The sequence below is a fragment of the Lepidochelys olivacea genome, assembly GCF_965140295.1.
Source record: "Lepidochelys olivacea isolate rLepOli2 genome assembly, chromosome: 11".
Classification (NCBI taxonomy): Eukaryota; Metazoa; Chordata; order Testudines; family Cheloniidae; genus Lepidochelys; species Lepidochelys olivacea.
This window is the reverse complement of record NC_140421.1, coordinates 52,948,917-52,958,948: the sequence shown is the minus strand read 5'-3', so window position 1 is coordinate 52,958,948 and position 10,032 is coordinate 52,948,917.

The following is a 10,032-nucleotide window of genomic DNA, read 5'->3' as shown; positions in this document are numbered from 1 at the left end:
TTAAATTATCCAAAAGTAGCAAGTTTCATTTTAAAAGTCATAAAATGCATATAGTTCATAATCTCCAATATCCCAAATTAAGGATCTTAACCGAAAGGTCAAGAAGAAGAGACGCTGGCGGAATGGCTGGGGTCTTTGAGGAAGAGTTAAAAGGGAATTCAGTGTTATACCAAAAATTGTATTAATTTTTCAAACAGGGAGTTTCAATATTGGGTGGTGTAACACAGCATTATGGAAGTTTCAGATGGGAAGAAAAAACCTCATTGTGTCCAACTGCTGCAGGTCCCTGATAGAGGATGAACCAGACACTAAAACTGATGCTACATTTTATTGGGTACGTGCCCGCTGTTTGTTACTTGAGTTTCCCAACAGGGATTATTGTGGGATCCCCAGTTGCTTCAGAGGATCATATAACAGCAGTGTGTCCAGGGTAACTTAATCTTATCTTCATCTGGTCCAGAGGATTCTGAAAAGCAACAGTGAAAACTAAAAAGAAAAGGAGTACTTGTAGAGACTAACCAATTTATTTGAGCATAAGCTTTCGTGAGCTACAGCTCTCTTCATCGGATGCATAAAGTGGAAAGTACAGTGAGGAGATTTTATATACACACAGACCATGAAAAAAGATACATGGTAAGGAGAGTGATCACTTAAGATGAGCTATTACCAGCAGGAGAGTGGGGTGGGGGGAGAGAAAACCTTTTGAAGTGATAATTAAGGTGGGCCATTTCCAGCACATTTCCAGGAGTTAACAAGAACGTCTGTGGAACAGTGGGGGGGAGGAATAAACAAGGAATAAACAAGCTCATGCTCAAATAAATTGGTTAGTCTCTAAGGTGCCACAAGTACTCCTTTTCTTTCTTCAAGGTGAAATAGTTTCACTTAGTATAATGACTCAACCACTCCCAGTCTCTATTCAAGCCTAAGTTAATTGTATCCAATTTGCAAATTAATTCCAATTCAGCAGTCTCTCGTTGGAGTCTGTTTTCGAAGTTTTTTTGTTGAACGATAGTCACTTTGAGATCAGAAATCGAGTGACCAGAGAGATTGAAGTGTTCTCCGACTGGTTTATGAATGTTATAATTCTTGACATCTGATTTGTGTCCATTTATTCTTTTACGTAGAGACTGTCTAGTTTGACCAATGTACATGGCAGAGGGGCATTGCTGGCACATGATGGCATCTATCACATAGGTAGATGTGCAGGTGAACGAGCCTCTGATAGTGTGGCTGATGTGATTAGGCCCTATGATGGTGTCCCCTGAATAGATATGTGGGCACAGTTGGCAATGGGCTTTGTTGCAAGGATAGGTTCCTAGGTTAGTGGTTCTGTTGTGTGGTGTGTGATTGCTGGTGAGTATTTGCTTCAGGTTTGGGGGCTGTCTGTAGGCAAGGACTGGCCTGTCTCCCAAGATTTGTGAGAGTGATGGGTCGTCCTTCAGGATAGGTTGTAGATCCTTGATAATGCATTGGAAAGGTTTTAGTTGGGGGCTGAAGGTGACGGCTAGTGGCGTTCTGTTATTTTCTTTGTTGGGCCTGTCCTGTAGTAGGTGACTTCTGGGCACTCTTCTGGCTCTGTCAATCTGTTTCTTCACTTCAGCAGGTGAATATTGTAGTTGTAAGAATGCTTGATAGAGATCTTGTACGTGTTTGTCTCTGTCTGAGGGGTTGGAGCAAATGCGGTTGTATTGTAGAGCTTGGCTGTAGACAATGGATTGTGTGGTTTCTGGGGAGTTTTCACCCTGCTGCAGCTTGGGAAAGCCATGAGAAGCAACCACGACTCAGGAGACATCATGGGACAGCACTGCACTGGTTTATATTTGGTTCCCAGTTGGAAGGTTCTCTTTGTCAACCATAAGAGATAAAACTCACTTTTTTCATAATAAAAGCTTAGATGCTGAAGAAGTTGATGGTTCTCACCTTGGAAATCTTCCAACTCACCATGGCATCTTAGGTTTTTTATGCCACACCTTAGGATCCTCTCTACCCACCACTGAAGGGCAGTCTTCTGCTACTATTTAACAGCACACCGCACACAGTTAAGGACTGGAAGTGTATCTAACTAGAATTGTATAGGGAGTGTATTGAATCACAACAGAATGGTCCAAATTGGAATGTGTCCAAGATACCAGTGTTAACAATACTGCAAAATGTACCACAGAAATTTTAGTCACCACAGATAGTCTAACTTTCTAGTTTCTTTTACCATGCCTATCACTGTGGTATCTGAGCCCCTGATGCCACAGCCTTGACTTTAATTTTATATCTCATCAAAAAGAGAGCACAAGGTCTTCCTACACTGATGCAGTATTTGGCTCAGTACTGGCCAAGAGTCTACCGAATCATTAACATCATTGCCTGCAACATACAGATTTTCTCTAGCTGTATCCCAACCAAATACTAATCCTGCTCAGTCCTACTTACCTTATATGGTATGGTGAGGGAACATCTTCAGCTAGTATGGCTGAAACCAGTAAATAATTTCCCCCCTTTTTTTCATATCATATTTGTAAATAAATGAGGGCTGCATATGGGTGGGGAAATTGTATGCAGGGCCATGAATGTAGGGCTGGGGCAGGGGGTTGGGTTGCGGGAGGGAGTGCAGGGTGTGGGAGGGGATGCGGTGTGCAGAAGGGGCTCAGGGCAAGGAGTTGGGGTGCAGGAGGGGTGCGGAGTGGGGGATGGGGCTCAGGGCAGGGGGCTGGGGTGTGAAAGGGGGTGCAAAGGAGGCGGTTAGGGGGCTCAGGGCTGGAGTTCGGGGCACGGGCTCTGGCCTGGTGCTGCTTACCTCGAGCGGCTCCGGGGTGGCAGTGGTGCACAGAGGGGCTAAGGCAGGCTCCCTGCCCTGCTCTGGCCCCATGCTGCTCCCGGAAGCGGCCAGCATGTCCGGTAGTGGCTCCTGTGGGTGGGGTGGGACAGACAGCTCCACCGCGCGCTGTCCTCGCCTGTGGGGACCACCCCAGAAGCTCCCATTGGCCCTGGTTCCCCGTTCCTGGCCAATGGGAGCTGCGGGAGGCGGTGACTGCCAGCGAGGGTAGCGCATGGAGCCCTCTGCCCCCACTCCCCAAGGGGCCGCAGGGACGTGGTGCCGGGTGCTTCCGGGAGTGGCGCGGGGCCAGATCAGGCAGGGAGCCTGCCTTAGCCCGCTGTGCCATGGGGCTGGCAATCCCGCAGGCCAGACTGAAAGCCCTGATGGGCTGGATCCGGCCCGCAGGCTGTAGTTTGCCCTCCCCTGAGCTACGGCAACATTACAACTGAGGTCAAACACCCTGAAAATAAGAGTTGGAAATAGTGACATCCTTAACTGTAACAACACTAGCAGGCACCACCATAACAACAGAAATTATAACCTCTTTTATCAAGGAATACTTAGTGTGGTAGAACACTGTCTAATAGATATTGTACCTTGCTTGATTGAATATGTTCTCCTTGGAAAGGTTTCTAATAGTTTCAAACAGAGTGTGGTCCCCTAAAGCTACATTTTACTTCCGTTTCATACTGACTGACTGTAACCCTAAGGCAGTTATTGAAAGAGAACTAGCAGTGAAGTGTAAAGAGCTCTAGGAATGAACATGCAAAGGCAGAAAATTGAACACAGATCAAAAAGAAAAAAAAAAAGTCTAAAAGGTTAACATAGAATATCTCAGATAAAAAATCTGAGAATGATTCCTTTAATAAATGTTGCTATTAACAAACCAGTTCTGTTAATAAATATAACTGAGAGGTGACATATTTATAGGAACTGATTCATTACATGAATAAACATAACTAACATGTCCAACATTTCAGCCATGACTTCAGTTGCAACAGAGAGGCTGGTAAAGGCAATCTTACAAGTATCCAAATTGGATAAAGACCACTGAAGAAACAAAATTGTTGGTGGCTCCTTTCTTTACAGTCTGAAGTTCATGCTTAGTAAATCAAAGATATTGCACATTGTATCTAATGTAAAATATTTTGGGCCATATTCACCACTGCCTTGCAGCTTGCAAGGTATAATCCACATTTATATCTGTGCTGAGTGAGTGCAAAGTGGGTGTAAAAGGCTACCAAATCAGAATGACAGTGCTTAGCCACCCACTTGGCACAGGTGTAAATGACTAGACAAGGTGCAAGGCAGTGGGCAGGCCTTGTACATGTTAAAAAAAGCCAAGATGAAAAACAATATTGTCCATGAAGGAAAAGGGTTCGCTATTCAAGGGTCGGATCCAATTCTTATTGAATGCAATGGACTTCCCACAGTGACTCCACTGGGAATTGGATCAGGCGCTAAATAATCTAGATTTAAAAAAAAAAGATGACCATCTGGCACACATATTAATTGTGCAGTGACAAAAAAGAGTATGAAGCCTGACAAAGCAGAATGTAAAGGACAAATAAAGGATCGGCTATAAAATTAGACATTAGTAATGCCAAAAAGTCTTGACATATTCATACTTATTGATTTTCACAGTATATGATAAAAGAAAACACTTTACAGACACATAAATAAATCCTCAAACATCCTTCTTGTTCTCCAACCACATCCTCACAGCTTGCCCTTATTTGCGGATGACTTGCAAAGCAAGAGAGAAGACTAGCACACTTGTGGTGGAGAACTCAGGCTGCATCTGACCTAGCAAAGGTTTTGATAAGTCAGACTAAACATTTTTTAGAAGTCCCTGGAGTCCAGTCAGGTGAGAGAATGGTCCCCCTTTGTCTCCCAAGACATCCACACACTTCCCTGTTCTAGCACTCTGAACCATCTCTGTTCTCTCTATCTCACTACCCCAATTAAAATCCTATAAGGAGAAACAGCAGACTTTGAACATGGGAAATCTGAGGTAAAGGTGTCTAAGGGGTGTGGGCCAGAAGGGGTAGGCAGGGCTGGGGATAACCCTGGCAACCTAGAAACATGCCAGGCTTTTTTAGTGGTATTTACTAGTTGTATTCAGAGAAGCTCTGTGTTAATTTTGCTTTGTAATTTACCAATCGAGCCTTTAGTATCGTAAGAGTAAATTAACAATGGGGGACAAAACTCTTTTTTTTTTTCTTTGCTGTATAATACTTTAAATTGAAGAGAATCCCATATAGGTTAGAAGGAAGTGTGAAGTTTCATTTCTTGGGTACAGATATACATTTATTTTCTTTTTTTCCCCCCTTTTCTTTGTTAGTCTTAAAAATGGTAATAGAACATTCAGGGGTGTTTGCAGTATCATAATCCGAGGAGTCCTTTAAGATTATGTAATATGAATATACTGTTATGAAGCTATTCAATTGATCAAGTTATCGTGGGGGCTGGAACAGGCCAATTCCTACAGACTACCCATATAGTTAATTGGTGTTTGGTTCTTGTATCACACCCACGACCATTTGAAGTGCCCTACAAATCTCTTAAAAGGAGCACAAGATCCGTGTCTGTGTGAATTTCTAGGTCACTTTTATTTATTGAGTAAGCTTTTATTTGTCATGGTGCATAGATGTTTTATTTGAATCCTGTCAGGTCAATTTTGCATTGTTGTGATCCCATAGTTTACAATTTGTGAATTCAGAAACTGAGCAACGCCATTGCTGTACAAAAGAGTACATTAAATACAAAAGAAAAGAAAAGCGTATTGGAGGCAAAATCCAAAAGGCTAAGGCACTGAATGAGTAAGGGAAAATAAGGCAAGAAGAGGCTGTATAAATATATTAGGAGGAAAAGGAAAGCCTAGATCCATTTACTTAATGGGGAAGGAGAGGAAATAATGAATGACACACAGAATGCTGAGTTGTTCAGTGTGTTTTTTTGAGGCTTCAGTCTTCACTGAAAATCTTGATTGTGACCAGATACTTAACAATGTGGGAAGGATCTCAGATCAAAATAGGGAAAGAACAAGTTTAAAGAATATTTAGATAAGTTAAATGTATGTAAATTGACAGAGCCAGATGAAATTCACCTTTGAGTACTTAAGAAACTAGCCAAAGCAATCTCTGTACTTTTAGCAATTGTCTTTGGGAGTGAATGGAGGAAGGGTGAGGTACTAGAGGGCCAGAGAACGGCAAACATAGTAGCTAACTTCAAAAAGGGGGAAAACCAGAGCTGGGTAATTATAGACACATCAGCTTAACTTTGATACCCAGAAAGATACTGGGACAATCAGTTTATTGTAACCTAAAGGGTAATAAGGAGATGAGTAGTAGTCAACATGGATTTATCAAGAACAAATAATGTCAAACCAAACTTATTTTCTTCTTTGATAAATTAACTGACCTAGTGGATAGAGAGGAAGCAATAAATAGGACAAATACAGTCTTTAGTAAGGCATTTGACCCTGTCCCATATGACAGTCTCATAAACAAATTAGGAAATGAAATTTAGATGGAAATATTATAAGATAGGTGCATAACTGGTTCAAAGGCTATTTCCAAAGAGTAGATATCAATGGCTTTCTGTCAAACTGGGGGATATATGTTTCTCTTGGGTCCACACTGTTCAGTATTTTCATTAACGACTTTGATAGAGTGGAGAGTATGCTTATGAATCTGTTGTTGTGATGTTTAAACCATTTCTTTGCCTGAAATGTTACAAATTAGTAATTGGTGTGTAGTTCATGACAAGATGACACGGTGCTGCTAATCAAACTATTATGTAAGAACACAGGCTATCAGATCTCGGTGTGTTAATCTCTAATAACAAACACGTGTTATCTCATTGCTGTATATGTTGGTACCACTCACCATTCCAGGGGGAATTCTGCACCACTGCGCACGTGCATAATTAATGAGCCAGACATTTTTAATTTTTTGCGTAGAAAAAAAGCTTCGGCCGGAAAGTTGCTTCAGTCCTGCCTTTTGCCCACCAGAGAGTGCTATGGTGCTAGAACAGGGGGAAGGGGGTTTGAGCATTGGCCTGCTAAACCCAGGGTTATGAGTTCAATCCTTGAAGGGGCCATATAGGGATCTGGGGCAAAAATTGGGGATTGGTCCTGCTTTGAGCAGGGGGTTAGACTAGATGACCTCCTGAGGTCCCTTCCAACCCTGATATTCTATGATTCTGCTGTGGCTGTGAAGGAGGCAAAGAAAAGTTTCTTTGTCTACACCATAGCATCTGCGAAATCTCACATAGGAGATTGCTTCTGGGGGACAGAGGGCCTGTTTAATCTGTGCTGTCTCAGTTTGTTCCTTTCCAAAGAGAGTTGTGTGGAACCAGACCAAACTTTTGCGTCTGGAGAGGAAAGGAGAGAGTGTGCAGAGTAACAGATTGAGAAGACAAATACTAAATCCTCTATGCTTGAGTTTTGGCTAGTTTCTCAATCTGAGGTGCTAAAATGGTGGAAGCACCTCATGCCAGCTCCTGTGCTTTGGACCCAAGCCTAATCCTATTTTGGCTCTTGAAGACCAATTGAGAAGAACTGAGTCCACTGTTGGTGAAGATTGTCAACATTTCTTTGGGGAGGACAGAGTGGTGGTGACGTGCCTCCAGGAAGCTTTTGTATTTGACATTGACCATGTGGTCCATTATTACCCAATATGTGATCTGTTTTTAACATGAGTAATGTTAAGAATTTGCAGAATCAGGCTCTAAGAAGACCAAACACAGATGAGGGGAGGGAAATAGAACATAACATAGAAGCAAATGACCCAATCCTGTAAATACTTACACACTTTAATGGGAGCTAACATGTGAACTCTTCACAACTTCAAGGGGATTACTCATGAGAGTAGTTAAGCATGAGTGCAGGGTCTTACAGTGTAAAACCTTTGGTACAAATTCTTTGATTCTTTCGTATACGTTTTAAAAGCACCTAATGAAACAGATAGCTGAATAGGGCTTTTTGGTACTAATACATTATCAATGATAAATAATGAATACCCCATATTTCTTTTTTTAAAAATGCATTTAACACATAGGGAAACTGAGATACAGAGATAGAACCAAATCCTGTTGATGCCCTGTCCTGTGCTTTAACTACAGGATCATGTATGCACCTGATTCTGCTCCACTAAAGTAGGGTTGCCAGGTGTCCGTTTTTTGACCAGAACACCTGGTCAAAAAGGGACCCTGGTGGCTCCGGTCAGCACTGCAGACCAGGCCATTAAAAGTCCAGTGAGCAGCGCTGTAGAGCTAAGGCAGGCTAGTCCCTACCTGTCCTGGCACAGTGATGCGCTCCAGGAAGCGACCAGCAGGTCCGGCTCCTAGGCGGGGGGGAAGGGGGGGGAGGAGGGGTTGCACGGGGCTCCGCATGCTGCCCGAACCCCCCCAAACCCGAAGCCCGCTCCTCCACCCCAAACCCCTCATCCCCAGCCCCACCCCAGAGCCCGCACCCCCAGCCCAGAGTCGGTACCCCCTCCTTCACCCCAATCCTGTGCCTCAACCTGCAGCCCCCTCCCACACTTTGAATCCCTCGGCCCTACCCCCCAGCTTGGAGCCCCCTCCTGCTTCCTAAACCCCTCACCCCCAACCCCATCCCAGAGCCTGCACCCCCAGCAGGAGCCCTCACCCCCTCCAGCACCCCAACTCCCTGCCCCAGCCTGGAACCCCCCCCACACCCTGAACCCCTCATTTCTGGCCCCACCCCAGATCCCACAGACACAGTTAGAGCCCTCACCCGCTCCTGCACCCTACCCCCTTCCCCAGCCCAGTGAAAGTGAGTGAAGGTGGGGAAGAGCGAGCCACCGAGGGAGGCGGAATGTAGTGAGTGGGGGCCAGGGCCTCAGGGAAGGGGCAGGTCTAGGGTGTTCGGCTTTGTGTGATTAGAAAGTTGGCAACCCTACACTAAAGTCAAAACGAGTTTTGCCATTGGCTTCACTGGGAGCAGCATCAGGCCCTATCTGAAGACTAGCCAGCAGGTAGAGAAGACTCCTGAGAAATAGCTATTCTATTTGTTCATGCAAGTGTCGCTATCTTGAAAAAAAAAAAAGAGGAAGAAATTCAAACTATGACATAGAAAACAGAATAGCCCCTAAACAGAATGTTTTTCAAAGTTTTCCCTAAAGTATCATCTGCTCTTTAACCTCCTTATTACTACATTGTCTAAAGTTTAAAATACATTTAGCGAGATACTTCTTGCAAATTATTCCAATTCAAATCCAACTGTTTCCCAATGTATCAAAACAAAGTTAAATAACAAAACTAGAGTTAAATAACAAACAGTGGGACAGAAATATTAAAAGATTAAGACAAGAAAAGATATGTAATTGGGTGAGACTGAAGTAAACGGACAGTTGAGGAGACAAAGCCTGTTCCAGACGATAATAGCTGCAAAGAAAGTGGGTCTCATTTCAACAGTGATGAGACTCTCTCAAAAAAGACAAAGAGGAAGCCAGTGCTAAAACTGTGGAAAAAGGGAAGAAGATAGACAAGGTCCATGTGTTGCTATAGCACCATAGCATAGACACTTCCGACATTGATGGAAGGGGTTTGTCCATTGTTGCAGTTAATCGACCGCTCCACGAGGTGGTAACTAGGTTGACCGAAGAATTCTCCCACTGACCTAGCCCAGTCTACACCAGGAGTTAGGTCAACCTAACTATGGCAGACGGGGCACAACATCTTATACAGCCTGAGCAATGTAACTAGGTCCATCTAATTTCTGAGTGTAGCCCAGGTTGAGAAAGGCAGGAGCAACTTGTTAGATGATTTTAAACATAAGGAAGGAATTTTAAACTAGATCCTGAAATAAATAGGAAGCTGTGGACTGGAGCAAACCAGGAAATTCAGCAGACACATATAGATCTTCTGTTGAACAAAGTTGAGATGGATCAAACCCAGAACATCACATTCAACCCCTTCCAACTCCAGGGTATTGGGATCTGTTTTGAACACAGATCTAGGGTCGTCAGCCCTTCAGAACTGTCCTGGAGTCTCCAGGAATTAAAGATTAATTTTTAATTAAAGACTGTCATGGGATGAAACCTCCAGGAATACATCCAACCAAAAATGGCAACCCCAGCCAGATCCAAAGCCAACAGGGCCCTATTTTCTCCCTCGGCTGTGACCAAAACCTCAGGTGAGCAGCAGGGGAGAATTCAGCCCGGCCACATGATTCACACCCTCGCCCCAGTCTGCGC